Source organism: Pteropus vampyrus, unplaced genomic scaffold (genome assembly GCF_000151845.1).
Source record: "Pteropus vampyrus isolate Shadow unplaced genomic scaffold, Pvam_2.0 Scaffold663, whole genome shotgun sequence".
NCBI classification, from domain to species: domain Eukaryota; kingdom Metazoa; phylum Chordata; class Mammalia; order Chiroptera; family Pteropodidae; genus Pteropus; species Pteropus vampyrus.
Genome location: NW_011889444.1, coordinates 431,821 through 448,343, shown reverse-complemented (window position 1 = coordinate 448,343; position 16,523 = coordinate 431,821). Strand labels below are relative to the sequence as shown.

Sequence of the window (16,523 nt, the reverse complement as noted above, 5' to 3'; positions counted from 1 at the left end):
TAAAATACACTGGCTTTGCTTACAATTGAATGGAATTAATGAAGTTTCTTTTCAAAAGTAATCTCTCACCTACTCTTCCGGTGATAGCGCTTTAAAAACAACATATCTTGTTAAGTGGTTTGATGCTGTAATTCAACAAAAAAGCTCAATTATTCAAAATATCGTTTGACATTTTTTGGCACATAGTCGGTGCTCAATAAATGGCTACTGAACAAATACTCTTCCAGACCAAAGTAAATTTACCATACTTAATATTATGTTGTAGTCACTTAAAAATAGAACATGCATCACATCAAAATAGGAAATAAAGGACCTAAAGGAGGTAGAATTACCACCTAACCAGTTAACCAACTTCAATGAAGTTGCTCAAGATAAGAAAGGTGCAGTTTATGCAAATGCAGAAGAATTAAGGCTTTGGTTTCAGCCAAAATGATGATGCAATATAGGCATTCTTTAGCACTTTTTGGTGATAACAAGAAAAAAGACAGATTTAATGGTCCACAAACAGAAGAACATAGACCATATCCTAAATGGCCTCACTGGGAAACAGGTCTTCAAAGTAACTGACATGGAATTCACCTATCATTCCTCTTTTGAGGGGAATACTGACCTGGTTTGTAATATCTGCCCCGAGATACCATCCAAGGAAGGAAATCAAATTCCTTTTTTACTAATGTAGGACCAGAATCAAATAGGAAGAAATAGCTCCTTGTTCCGAGTGGTCCAGGCAAGTAGAAGTTGAAAGCATCTTCTACACAGGTAACAAGGAAAGTGCCTTCAAAAGAAGCTGCCAAGTGGTTACCACTCTGTCCTGGGTAATGCTAGACATTTCTGTTTCTTCTCCTTTCTAGACTACTTTTATGGTACTATGATGGCCACCCGTTCCCACAGTCTCTTCTTAAATCCTAATCAGACCCTCCCCAACTCTCAAATCAGATACTTCGCTAAGAAGAGATCAACAAATGCAAACTTTCTTGTTCTTTGCTTCTCCAGTCTCAAGGGAAAGGGCTATTGTTCCAGTATGGCTTATTCATTTTGGCTTCTATGCTTTTACACAGAATTGCTTGCCCTCACTCCTCTACCTCATCCCAACTCAAACACTTTCTTAAAAATATTTTTAAACCAATAAATGTCTCTTACTTCTTTCACCACTCACTTCCTTCTGGAGTCACTGTCTGGCTGCTCATGAAGTCTGCATCCCTTCTACCACCATGACACAGGTATGTCAAGTCCCTAATATCATTCTTAATACTGCGTTTTTAGTTCATGCTATTAACTCTAGGCTAAGATGGCATCATATCCATCTGTTATCAGCACTATACCTGGGATGAGCCAGGAAGGTGGTGGAGGCCTTCATTCTTAAGGCAGGAAATATGGAACTGAGCCAGGCTTGAACTTAAATAAATAGGCCTCCTGTTTAAATAAACAGGCAGTCTTTTCTACAGTTTGTGCTATGTGTATTAAGCTGCATATAGGTTCTTTCTGAGAGACCTATAAGGTTAATTTGCTTAAGGGGATTTTTCATGCCCCCTGAAATCCTGCTTATGCTATTGATGTGTTTATCAAACTTCTTTACTCCTGTATAAAGATAGTTTTTTAACCAACTCTAAAAAAAAATGGGTATTTTCTCATTTGGGGAAAGCCCAAGGTAAGAATGACATTTAAAATTTTATCAGCTAGAGTCTACAGCCATGCTACCCTGAACATACTCGATCTTATCTGATCTCGGAAGCTAAGCAGGGTCGGGCCTGGTTAGTACTTGGATGGGAGACCACCTAGGAAGACCAGGTGCTGTAGGTGTAAAAAAAAAAATTATCAGCTAGAGACCACCAAGGACAAGCCTGTAGTCCAACGAAGTCAGATTTATTCACACATCACAACAGAAGGCACTCCAGAGGAACCATTGGATGCTACTTGACAAGAAGGAGGAGGGAAGCATCTTTTGGGTTCCTGTTAAATGATTCTGAGAGTAGCCTAAGGAAAGTGGGGATAAGTTCTGGATTGGTCATTATTTCTGCAGCAGGATTAGGAGAAGCGGAGATAAACTAGGGGTTGGGTGCTGTTCTGAGGCAAGGGGAGCTCAGCAACTGGGAATCCCCAGTAATAGACAGGGAATAACAGAGTGGGTCTGGGACATCATCATTGACACAGCAGTATTCACTAAAAGAGGGTATCTTTATGGCTTTGTACAGCTGCTGCATGACTTTGGGAAAAGCAATGTTTCCTGTTAACTTTGCAGTTGTCTTTATCTATGTTGAGCCTCCCATCTCAATTAACAGCAGGTTTGCCTTTGTTGTTGTTGTTGTTGTTGTTGTTGTTGTTGTTGTTGTTGTTCCAGTCCAGTGGATTCTCTAGTCCTGATGTTTTTTGACTCATTAAGATGGATATGGATTCTGTACATCTCCCAGTTTATTTTTAGTCCTGCAAATGTTTAGATCTAGGAACAAGTTATACAACCAAGAATAACCTGGACTATATCTACCTAAAAGTTTAGGTAGAAAACTGAAGATTTCAGGGACATGCGGAAGCTTTTCACCTCTTCTTCCTGTTGAAGGACTTAACTTTTGACTAGAATGTAAGATATGGGAAAATGAATATCTTGCTATTTAGATGATGCCAAAGAATAGGATGTAGTTTTCCTGGGCAATTGCTTAAGATCTCAGAATGACAGACTTCTGACAAGGGAAGGAGGAAATTTCACACAGACCAAAAAGAAAAGATTTTGCTGAAGATTCATTAACATAAATATGGACTTAAAGGAAATTGTTAAAGGAAGGGAAAAATCACCAAAAATGTAACACAGAAAGAAAAACCATGGTGGATGAGAGATACCCACTACTCTTCAGGAGAAAACTACACAAAAGAGCTAGAAATCATGCCTAGGACTGAAGAAGTCCACAGACTGATTTAATAGGGTAGTAGTAACAAAGTCACTAGGGCACTTGAAACACTGAAAAGTAAATATGATCTCACAGTTATCATCAAAAGCTAGTGAGATGGCATCTGGCACTAGATCACAGAAAGCAGTAGAGCGTAGTGTTTAAGGAGAGGTTTAAAGCCAGGCTGACCAGAGTTCAGCTCCCTGTGCTGCCTCTTGTCATGTGATCTTGGTTAAGACACTTACCCTCTCTGAACCTTCATTGGCCCATCTGTAAAATGGGTATTAAAATACTTCACTAAGCTGTTATAAAGATTAAACTTCATAATGCATGTAAATATCTAGCATAGTGTATAGCATAGAGTAAGCATTCAAAAGGTGGTCACTATCATTACCATCATCACCATAATTTGTAGTAAAAAGGTGGTATTTTCTTATGAAATTCAACAAATGAGACAGTGGAAACACAGTGAATAACAGTTAGTTGAGAATAAAAGCAAAGAGAAAGAAGTGATGTTAGATCACACAATGAACCTCTCTAGAACAGAAAAAAGGCCTAGTATTAAATTCCATACCCTTTCCCTCATACTTCTTTTCCCCTCTAATCAGGCATGGGCCACACACACACACACACGCCACTTCCCTCCTCTGTTTTTGGTATCTCAGGACATCCCATCCACCCAATCTAAATTTTGAAGTAAATGCTGCTGACCTATGAGAGGTCAGTTTTTAGTAAAAAGAAGGGTTCACAAGCCAGAATTTATGAATTGAAGACTGAAAGATAAGTAGAGATGGTTTAATTAAGAAATTTTCAGATAAAATAAAGGAAAGATATCCCATTAGTCAGTGGGGATGGTAGGATTAAAAGATCTGGGGGAAGTAGGTGAAAGAGGGATTCTTGGATATGTTTGCAGAGAGAAGAAAAAGCTCTTTGAGAAAAATACTAAAGATACAAGATAGAGAAAGGAGAGATTAATAGAATAGAATATTTTAAAGGAGGCATTTGGGAATAATTAAAAAGACAGGTGAGCCTTGGGAAAAAATGACACACAAAGAATGAAGATAAAAGTAGCTATGGAAATAAATGTTTTGAGGAAAAGAGAGAGTCTGTGACCAATGGGCAGTTTTCAGGGAAGTATATAACTAGATTATCTGCTGAGTGGAGTTGGGGATAGGGAGGGCTAAATTAGGGCAGCAGAGGAGTATACTAAGAAAATAGAACAGATGCTGTGGGAAATTGGAAAAGGAACCAACCAAGAATGTGTAAAAAAGGATTAGTAAACAGCCATTGAGGATGCAGCTGTGATCAGAAATCACAGTCTGGTCATGGATATAATCTGCATGGGGAAATGATTTTCCTGAGTACCACTCAGCTGTCTGGGAACAGGACAGAAGAAAACAGATGCTAAAGTCCATCTAGGTTTGGAGATTAGCAGGGCAGGTGCAGGGGAATAAGAGGGATATGAGGAAATTGAGGATACTGGTGGGAATTAATATCAAATGACTGTCAGGGTTGAGTGCGGGTGTGAAATGGTTGATTGAGTGGGAAAGACCATAGAATCAGGACAGGACTGAAGTCAGCAAGAAAAGAGAAGGGATTAAAGGTGTCAATGAGGTCAAAGAGGTTCTGTGAGAGTAAGGGGATAGGGAATGTGAAAGGCTAGAAGTATTAGTTAAAAAGCAGAATTTCAGAGTTTGAAATACAGAAGTAAAACAGTTCAAGTTGGTGACAAGGCACAAAGTGTGGCCATATGAAGAAGCTACTGAAGAAGAGCAAAAATGAAGGTCATATTGTTGGAGGTCAAGGAAGTGTCATGCTGGAACATTTGATGATGCATCAGTGTGGCCAGTGACATGGTCTAGGATGATGCCAGGAGTTAGGATAGCATAAAATACTAAGCTAGGTGCAAGAGGCAACAAAGAATGGGAGTAACACAGAGACTGGTCAGTGACAATGAAGAGAGTTGATATACTACCCAATGGCATGCATATTAAAGAAAAGGGAAAAGCAGTTTTTGAACTACCTAGCACCAGAAGCTAGCTTTGAGATTGAGGAATTAAGGGAGAATGAGCAGCTTCCATTTAAGAGGGTAGTGAAGAAAATAGTGTAATCAAAGCAAAGAGTTCCAGAAAAAAATGGGTGAGAATAAATGGACATTTATGGACCAAAGAACAGGTGTTTTGCAGGGCACAGGAGATCTGAGAAGGGAGAGTCAGCCAGGAAACAATACGCCTATCAAAGGGGAAGGGCTGTGCCAATCTTACAAGAGGGAAATTTCATCCTTTAGGATGCTGAAGAAGCAGCAAGAGGAACTACAACTCTATAAATTTCACCAAAAAGAAGAACTGATTGGTAAAAGTAGAAGTGAAAGAAACTGTTGGAAATATGGTCATGTCATCTTAAATACTATTGGCTAATGAATGACCAAGGACAAAAAAAGTGATAGATACAAAGGTAGTCCCCAGTAATTAGGAATGAAATTTTCTACAAGAGACCACAGTGACTCTTACATACACTACAGTTAAAGAGAAATTTTAAAAAATATTTTTGGGAAAAAAATATCTCATAATTTCATCAACCCCAATCTTGAAGGAAAAAAGGAGAAATGATTAAGCAACACAATGTAGCTACACTAGAAACACGCTGACAAACTACAGGAACTAATTTAGTTATAGTAGCTCAGATATTGCAAGGTAAGATCATAGACCCTAAGTAGAAGATATATGTGAACAGGTGACAGACAGCAAATGAGCAAGCAAGAATACCAATGGGATGACTTGGTTCCTATTTCTATTTCATCTTAAATAATGATAGTTTTCAAATTGGAGACAATAGCACAAATGTGAATAATAGTTTGTCAGAGCCCAACAGATGCTGAGATACTGAGAATGACAAGTAGTTTAAAATGAATTTGGGTCTGTGGATCCACATCAAGGGTATCCCATGGTATTGAGGTAACCAACATTCCTGATTGAGAAGCCACTGCTGGTAATCTCTGAAAAATCAAGGCCAACTACAAAAATGAAGGAAGACTGTAGTTTGACAACAGCCCAATTTTCAAAAGCCAGACATTTCTAAAACAGCTCAGAAATCAAGACTGCTGACCTTGATAGAAAAACGGACTACAATGTAGTAGTGAGACTGGTAGACTGAGGTAATGCCACTGACTAAGGGTCACTGAGTTTCGGTAAGTAGTTAAAGACATTTTCTCATGAATACATTCACACAAGACTTTGAGATGTGCTCTGCACTGTTACACAAGTAGGTTGACTTATGATTGAATAACTTTATGCAAAAAGAATGCTAATGGAATCCTACTCAACAATAAAAAGGAACAAACTGTTGATAAATGCAACAACTTGGATGAACCTCAAGGAAATTATGCAGAGTGAAAAAAAACCTATCTAAAAGGATACAAATGTACAATTCCATTTATGTGACATTCATGAAATAACATGATTATAAAGATGGAGAACAGTTGCCAGGGGTTAGGCATGGGGAGGAGGAAGGGATGTGGCTATAAAAGGGTAGAACAAGGGAGTCTTGTAGTGATGGTAGAGTTAAGTATCTTGATAGTAGTGATGGCTACAAAAAGTCACACATGTGATAAAATTTCATAGAGCTACACACACGCACACACACACACACACACACACACACAAATATGAATTAAACTCTATGGATTGTACCAATGTCAGTTATTTGGTTTTGATACTGTACTATAGCTATGTAAGATGTCAGTTTGGGAGACACTAAGGGAAGGGTACATGGGACTTCTCTGTATATTTCTTAGTAACATCTTCTGAATCTATAATTATTTCAAAATAAAAAGTTTTTATTTAAAGAACACTAATGGATCTATGTCGGCCTCACAAATGGAGATCTAGTTCCGTATCTAAGGGTTCTGTACTTGGCACTACTGAAATACCACTGTAACCCAACAAGTTAAATAAGACTGAGAAAGCATGTTCATCAAGTTTATGAATGACACAAAACATAGAGACACAGCCAATCTGATTTCAAATAGAACTAGAATTCAAAAATATCAACAAGCTTGACTAGGGACTGAAATATAATAGAGACAAAGGTAGAACCCACCATTGTATCCCCGGCACACAGCACAGTGCGTAGCACAAAGAAGAGGGAGCAAAAAATATCTAGTGAAAAAATAAGTGAATGTAAGTTTCAAAATGTTCAGCAGGTTTAATGGGGGTTCATCTGAAAAGGCCCTTCAGGGAGCAGAATGATAATATTCCCTCAAATGGTTATAATGTTTTGCTTCATTTAAAAAGTATACATATTATTAAGGGAGGGTAGAGGCAAATATTATCACTGTACTGTGCACTAGTCTGACTACATATATAGGACCAAATCAAATCCTAGAGGACATGTTTTAAAGGGGACATGAATAAACTAGTGTATATCCTAAGTAAGGCAACTGAGATGGTTAATTATCTAGAAATCTTATTATATGAGGAACACTAGAAGGAACACAAGATATTTAGTCTGGAAAAGAAAAGATGTGGCAGGTGGGAAGAACAAGTTAGATAATAAGTATAATGTAGACCATGATATAATGATAATGTTAAATACTCCATTGTAGGTAGCATGGCATTTTACAATCTACAACATGCTTTCATACTTGTGTCCTTACCTGTCCAATATCTGAAAGCCTGGCAAGTAGGGAAAGGGTTAGATTTTTTCTTTCTGTGCAGCACAGTGGGTACAGAATACAAAGTGACAGATTTCAGCCAAAATAAAGAAGTATTTTCAAACATTTCAGTCTTCATGACAATGGAATACCAATAATGGTAAGAGCAACAAGAATGTGCTAGTAGATATAACAAGTACTACACATTTATTATCTAATTTTAACATCACAACAGTCCTGCGGGGTGGTACCATTATCTCCATTTCACAGATGAGAGAACTAATACACAGAGGGGTTAAATAATCTGCCCAAGGCTATAATAACAGCTAGTCAAGTGTCAGAGTCAGGCTACTCCACTCCAGAACTACTATTTGTGGACTAACTGGAATGATCACCCACTCAGGCCACTGCAGGGTGAGTGAACTGTCAGGCTGAGTCATAGGCTGGACTAGATCAAATGTAAGACAACAGGATTCTAGGAATCTTGGATGATGGGCTAGTTTGGGAAGGAAACACAAAGTGGGGCCCTTCTGGAAGTGGTATGGCTCTAGTCAAAAAAAAGTAACATTTTTAAAAATGTATAGTGTACTAGGAAGGTAAAGGACATTGCTATCAAAATCTTTCCAACACATATAATTTTAGTCTTGTAATGAGTATTTATGTTATTCCCTTATCTCTTTTTTTCTCCTTTGCTTTTTTACAGAACATTTTGACCATATTTCTACAATTTCAGTCTTAGCCTAGATTTATGAGTAAGAAAAAAATGCATAATGCAATGTACATAGTAACTAAAAGCTATGCTATTGTCTGTTATGTCTCTCTCACCCCTAAATTGAAAACAAACAAATAAAACAAAGCAAAACAAAACTCTATCTAAGGCCCTGTAGCATGTTGAGAGTGAAGACAACAGTATAAGGCCCAAAGAGTTAATACAGACCTTGGAGACAGTATTACAATTCTCTACTTATTCAGATCAATTTTGATTTCACCAAAATTTGCAATTTGAAGATCTAACAGAAGATTAGTGTCATCATAACTGAATCACAAAAGTACCTGTGAATGACTTGCTATTCTAACCCGTGCACCCATTAATTGTAACATATATTAAAATCACAAAACTCACTATACTTTGACAGTTCTAATTAATAAGTTTTCTCTGTTCAAACCATATGAATTGAGATTTCTATCTTTGGGGAAATAGAGTAGGGTTTTCCTTCACAAAAAAATTTAAAAAAGAAAGAAATCTGCCATATTGAAATTCAGTACAATGTTGCTAGATTGAACTGTCTTTGGAGCATGCAATACATGATTAAAAGTAGAAACAGAAGATAAAATATTGAGTCAAATCTAGATGAATTTCTGAAAATAAATTAGAGGGGAAAAAACAGTCAACACAATAAGCAACCTGTATTCAGAAGCAGCCAAATTATCTCAGACTTTTAGCAATGGCTATGCATTCGGCATCTCAACAGAGTTGCGTGTGGGGTGACAGTCTGAACAGCTCATCGGAAGCCTTAAGAAAAAACACACCAACTCTGTAAAATAAAAGTGCTTTGTTGAGTTTCTACAGATATATGCATTCCCATCCATTGGGTTCTAGCTGGAGCTTAAGGAGCAGAGGTTGCGACAAAGGGCTGTAGAGTTTTGACTACTTTATAAACAGGCCAACAGGCAGCCTGCAGCCAGAGGATGAGGTCTGAACTGACCACAAGGGGCGGAATCTGGAAAATGCAGCTAGCTGGGCAAAATGGTGGGGTGCAAGGGTAGGGGATGGGTAGGATTCTCTTATTAATCAGAGACCCAGCATCCTACATAATGTGAGAAAAATCAGTTAGCAGCAGACCCCAGAGTCAAGCCCAGGTCTATTTGCCTAAAATAATGAACACTAGTCTGTCAGTCATAAGAGACTGCTCCTCCACTAGCTAGCCCAGTAACTCCGGATAAATTATAACCTAAGGCTCAGTTCCCTCATCTATAAAACCAGAGAAGTAATGGAGGGAAAATTTGGTTTTTGACCTCATATCTCATCCCAAAGGAAATGCTAGACAGATTTAAGATTTAAATATAATTAAAATAATAAATACAGCTATGAGAAACAGGTCCACTCCTGACATTTACAAGGCTAGAGGCAAGAATATAAATATAAGCTCACAATACCCCACTTCTTTTCCTCCCTCCCCTGACCCCCTTCCTTCCTATATGATTAGGGACCTTGGGCATATATGTGTGTACTACCCAGTCCACACATCCAAGCTCTACCCACATTTCTCCCATCAAACAACTACTCCTGAGAACTAGGAGAACTCACACCTATGGAAGTCCCCCCTCTTAGGAAGACAGACCCAAGGAAGAGGCCCTTGCAAGCCCTGGAAGCAGACTGAGCAGGGAATTCTCAGCTTCAAAGAACCTAGAGTATGGTCTAGAAGGAACAGGCAGGAATTCTGGGTGGGTACATCTCCTTGGCCCTTTGAAGTTCCTGCCCTGTGATGAGAGACATGTAAAGTATAAACCATAAAGGAAAGGCTGGTACATTTAACTATATAAAAATGGAAAAGTTGTGGATGTTAAAAATGAATCGATCATAAAACAAATATCAAAACTGAGAAGAAATATGTGTAACATTGTAACAGAATAACTATCTTTTAATAATTAACTCAAATTAGTTAAAAAGTAACTACCCAATAAGGAATTAGCAATAATATAAGCATATGAAGAAAACTCAACCTCACTCATAATTAAAGGAATACACTACAACAAAAAGCTCTTTTTGACTTATCAAATTGACAAACATTTTCCAAATAATAATACACAGTTTGGCAAGATTACAAGGGTGTAAACTCATTAAATTTTACCCTCCTATCTATCCAATTCTACATTTTATAATTTATATCAAAGAAATAGTTAAGGATGTGACAAAGAGGATGTTTACTGCAATACTGGTAATGATAGAGAACAACTGGAAACAACTTAAATGTCTCAAAATGGGATTGGTTAAATAAATTATGGTACATTAATACAATGGAGTAGTCAAAAATCAAAAGTGTTATTGTAGATGAAGAGTTGACAATGTAGAAATATGTCCATGATGTAAAGATGAAAAAAGGAAGTTCATAAAGTGGTATAATTTATTTTATTGTTAAAGTTACACATACACACACACGCACACACACACACACACACACACACACAATCTAGAATGCTATCAGCAGGTATTAAAAATGTTCTCTCGATTATGAACAAAATACTCTACTGTGGTTCCACAAGTGGCCCTGTGCAGTCTAACATGATGAAGCCTTCAATCTTCCTACCCAATTAGGGCTCCAGATGTGTGTGTCCAGCTGCCTACTGGATATCTTCTTCAGAGATCAAACATCTCCAAAACTAAACACATGTCTTACAACCCAATCATTCTCCCCAAGCTTTCACCTGAGCATCTGTTAGAAACTTTCAGAAAACTCCCACCTTATCCTTAAAAGAATTAAAAAATGAATGAGAGGATCCTGGGAAACATGGCGGAGTAAGAGATGACCCCAGATCTCTCCACTTGAAACAACAAGAAGCTGAACATCTAAAACTCAACAAAAAGCACCCAAACTGCACACTGGCACATCTGAGCATGGGATCTGCACATAAGAGCTACCACAGGTCAGAATCCCGGGTGTCCAGAGGTGGACTAAGAGAAAAAAAGAAGCTGCCTCTCGCAGCCACCGGTGCTACCAGTAGAAGGAGAGGGAGGGGAGAAGGAGAGGCAAGTTCCCTGAACAGCCCTGCCTGGGAGAGCCGTGAGCATCATGCTCCAGCGACAGTGCCAAGTCATCAGGGCAGAAGGCAGAGAAATGGGGACAGTAAAAAAGCAGGGACCATAGAGAAACAACGGTTGATTTTTACTAGCCATGGTTGCAAAACAGAGGCTGAGCCTCAGCCCCCACCTTCCAACCCAGAGGGCCCTGACCCCCACACACTCCAGGAAGGAACACCGTAGAGCCCCAGGGGAATCTAAGCAAACACTACCAAACTGTCGCTAAAATTGACAGGAACTGAGACTAAGAGTAGTGAGCGTGATTAAACATCTATAAGGAAAAAAAGACATTATTAAGATTTTATATAAAGCACAGATCCAAGAGGCTTAGACGCTGCTTACTGGAAATCAAAAGAAAAACACCTTATTTGCAACAAGCTAGGGAACATTATATAATAAATCTTCTTTCTGGGAAAAAAAAAAAAAGCAGAACACACTTCCATTAATGACCAGACGGACAAATAGTCCATTAAACACTATGAACAACCAAGGTGACAAGGCAGCTCAGAAAGAAAAAGAAAAATCTCCAGAAAATAAGCTTACAGACATAGAAATATGTGACTTAAATGACAGAGAACTTGGGATGGTATTTCTGAAAAAACTCAATGAGATCCAAAACAACTCAAATCAACAATTTCAGGAATTGAACAAGCAACTAGATGAGCAGAATGAGTTTTTTAGCATGGAGATTGAAACCTTCAAAAAGAACCAAATACACCTTCTGATATAAAAAACACACTGCAAGAGTTGAAAAGTTAAATAACAAGCTTGGGAAATAGAGTCGACCAAATGGAGGAAAGGATCAGTGATATCGAAAACAGAATCTAGAAATAAATCAGAAAGAAGAAGAGAGAAACTAAAGAATGAAAAATAATGAAAGAGAAATACAAACACTAGCTGATACCATCAGGAGTGGAAACATAAGAATGATGGAAATTCTCGAAGGGGAGGAAAAGGAGCAGGGATTAGAAAGCATTTTCAGACAAATAGATGACAGTTATTTCCCAAATCTAAGGAATGAGCTGGAGCTTGGAATTCAAGAAGTCAACAGAACACCCAATTATCTCAACCCAAAAAGGCCTTCGCCAAGACACATTGCATTAAATTATCAAAAATCAACAACAAAGACAGAATTCTCAGGGCAACCAGGGAACAGAAGATGGTAACCTATAAAGGAAAACGCATTAGATTATTGTCGGACTTCTCAGCACAAACCTTTCAAGACAGAATGGAGTGGAATCAAATATTCAAACTATTAAATGAAAGGACCTACCAGCCAAGAATAATGTATCCAGCTAAGCTCTCCTTTAGATATGAAGGAGAAATTAAGACCTTTCCAGATATATAGAAATTGAGGGAATTATCCACTACAAGGCCTGCACTACAGGAAATACTGAAAGGGCTCAGCTCACCTAAAACAAAATGACAAAAAAAAATACATAATTAGGAGTAAGGTGACTAGCAGGCTGATAAAAGCAGAGGAGTACAACCCTTACTAGCAATAGGGCTTTATAAGCTTAAAATAAGAAGAAATTTGCTATAGCGAGATAGTAATGAATGTTCAGCATACATAGGGACAAATTGAGACAACAATGACTGAAAAGGTGAGGATTCAAAGATCCAAATTCACAAAGGGGAATGGAGATAAGGCACATGGAGAAAAAGAGGGATGACTGTGTATGTATGTATGTGTGTGTGTGTATATATATATATCTTTATATATTCGTAATGGTAACCACATGCCAAAGATTCAGAACCGAAGTATATAACATAAAACAAAAAGAATCAGAGGGAAAACCCACAAAAGCCATCCAAAATAAAGAAAACAGAAGCACAAGGAGAAGGAAGCAATGGAAACACCAAGCTACAAGAAAGCAAAGATAAAATGGCGATAAGCAGACCTCATATTTCAATAATCGCCCTACATGTAAATGGACTAAACTCACCAATAAAAAGACACAGAGTTGCAGAATGGATAGAAAAATAAAACCTGACCATATGCTCCCTCCAGGAGACACATCTCAGCTCCAAAAACAAATATAGACTCAAAGTGAAAGGGTGGAAAATGGTATTTCAAGCAAATGGCATTCAGAGAAAAGCAGGAGTAGTGGTACTAACATCAGATGAAATAGACTTCAAAATAAAAAAGGTAAAGAAAGGTACTGAGGGACACTTCATAATGATAAAAGGAATCATGCACCAAGAAGACATAACACTTATTAATATCTATGCTCCGATTCAGGGAGCCCCAAAATATATAAAGCAATTACTAACAGAACTAAAGGGAGAAACAGACCAAAACACTACTGTAGTAGGGGACCTATAAACTCCACTGTCAGATATGGACAGATCATCCAAACAGAAAATCAATAAGGAAATTACATCTTTAAATGACACATTAGACCAACTGGACATAATTGACATTTACAGAGCCTTCCATCCCAAATCAGCAGCTTATATATTCTTCTCTAGTGCACATAGAACATTCTCAAGAACTGACCACATACTGAGACACAGAGATAGCCTCAACAAATATAATAGGGTTGAAATCATACCAACCATATTCTCTGATCATAATGCTCTGAAACTAGAGATCAACTCTGCAAAAAGAAATCAGGAAGAACCACAAACACATGCAGATTAAACAACATGCTACTGAAGAATAACTGGGTCAGAGAAGAAATAAAAAGAGAGATCAAGAGATATACAGAAACGAAAAATAATGATAGTACAACATATCAAAACTTTTGGGACACGGCAAAAGCGATCATAACAGGAAAGTTCATATAATTACAGGCCTATCTCCAAAAACTAGAATGAGCCCAAATAAACAACCTAATGCTTCATCTTAAAAACTAGAAAAGAACAAATGAAGCCTAAATTCAGCAGAAGGAAAAAAATAATCAAAATTAGAGCAGAAATAAATGAAATTGAAAAGAAGAAAACAAAAGAAAAAATAAATGCAACAAAGAGCTGATTCTTTGAGAAGGTTAATAAAATTGACAAGCCCCTGGCTAGAATCACTAAAGAAAAATGAGAAAGGACACAAACAAAATCAGGAATGAAAGGTCGGGAAATTACAACAGACACTGCAAAAATACAAAGGATCATACAAGAATACTATGAAAAAGTATATAACACTAAATTTAATATCCTAGAAGAAATGGACCAGTACTTAGAAAAATACAACCTCCCTAGACTGAACCAAGAAGAACTGGAAAGTCTAAATAAACTGATCAGCAGTATGAAAATTGAAACAATCATCAAGAACCTACCAAAAAGTAAAAGTCCAGGGCCAGATGGCTTCACCAATGAATTCTACCAAACATTCAAAGAAGATTTAATACCTATTCTCCTCAAACTCTTCCAAAAAATCACAGAGGAGGCAATACTTCCCAACTCATTTTATGAGGCCAATATTACCCTGATACCAAAACCTGGTAAAGATAACACACGCACGCACACACACACACACACACACACACACACACACACACACACACACAACTACAGACCAATATCTCTCATGAACACAGATGCAAAAATCCTAAATAAGATACTAGCGAACCGAATACAGCAACATATTAAAAAAACTCATACATCAAGATCAAGTGTGCTTCATCCAGGGGCCCAGGGATGGTTCAACATATGCAATTCGATGAATGTGATACACCATATAAACAAATTAAATAATAAGAATCATATGATCATTTCAAAAGACGCAGAAAAAGCCTTCGATAAGATATAGCATCCATTTATGATCAAAACACTTAACAAAATCGGAAAAGAAGAAAAGTTCTTTAACATAATAAAGGCCATCAACACTATACTTAATGGTGAAAAACTAAAAACCTTCCTGCTAAGATCAGGAACAAAGCAAGGCTGTCAACTATTGCCACTGTTATTCACTGGAGGTCCTAGCAAGTGCAATCAGACAAGAGAAAGATATAAAAGGCATCCAAATAGGAAACGAAGAAGTCAAACTGTCACTATTTGCGGATGACATGATTTTCCATATAGAAAACCCTGAAGACTCCACAAGAACACTACTAGAAACAATAAGCAAATACAGTAAAGTTTCTGAACACACAAAGTTCAAAAATCCATAGTGTTCCTATACTCTAATAACAAAGTATCAGAAAAAGAAGAGAAAATAATTCCTTTTGCAATTGCAACAAAAAGAATAAAATACCTAGGAATAAATCTAATGAAACATATGGAGGACCTATATAATGAAAACTAAAGACTCTATTTAAAGAAATCAAAGAAGATACAAAGAAATGAAAAGATATTCCGTGTTCTTGGATTGAAAAAATCAACATAGTTAAAATGAGATATTGCCTAAAGCACTATACAGATTTAATGCAATCCCCATCAAAATTCCATCGGCATTTTTTAAAGAAATAGAACAAAAAATCATCAGCTTTGTATGAAAGCACAAAAGACCCCGAATTGCCAAAACCATCCTGAGAAAATAGAACGAGGCTGGAAGCATCACTCTGTCTGACTTCAAATTATACTACAAAGTGACAGTCATTAAAACGACATGGTATTGGCAGCAAAACAGACACGCAGACCAGTGGAACAGAATCGAGAGACCAGAAGTCAACCCATATTTATATGGGCAAATAATTTTCGACAAAAAATGTCAAAAATATACAGTGGAAAAAGGAGAGCCTCTTCAATAAATGGTGCTGAGAAAATTGGAAGGCCACATGCAAAAGCATGAAACTAGGCTGTCTATTACCACACACCAAAATTATCTCAAAGTAGATTAAAGACCTGAATATAAGACCTGAAAAAATAAAATGCATAGAAGAAAACACAGGAACTAAACTCAAGGACCTTGGACGTAAAGAGGATTTTATGAATTTGACCTCAAAAGCAAGGGAAGTAAAAGCAAAAATAAATGAATGGGACTACATCAAACTAAAAAGCTTCTGCTCAGCAAAAGAAATCATCAACAAGCTAAAGAGACAACCATCCGAATGGGAAAATATATTTGCAAGCAACACATCCGATAAGGGCCTAATATCCAAAACGTACAAAGAACTTATACAACTCAATAACAAGAAAAATACAAACGGTCCAATCAACAAATGGGCAGAGGACCTGAACAGACACTTCTCTCTAGAGGACATACAAATGGCCAACAAATATATGAAAAGATGCTCAACATCGCTAGCTATTAGGG

The 16,523-nt window shown here is 37.4% G+C and overlaps 1 long non-coding RNA gene and 1 other non-coding gene across 4 annotated transcripts in view; one reads left to right on the top strand and one right to left on the bottom strand.

Moving 5' to 3' along the window:
- Nucleotides 1–16,523, bottom strand: part of LOC105309054 — an 82,201-nt gene that overhangs the window by 43,662 nt on the left and 22,016 nt on the right. The gene's annotated exons all lie outside the window — the stretch shown is intronic.
- Nucleotides 1,682–1,800, top strand: LOC111733860. Its single transcript, XR_002778211.1, has one exon. It is a non-coding gene; the product is annotated as a 5S ribosomal RNA (ribosomal RNA).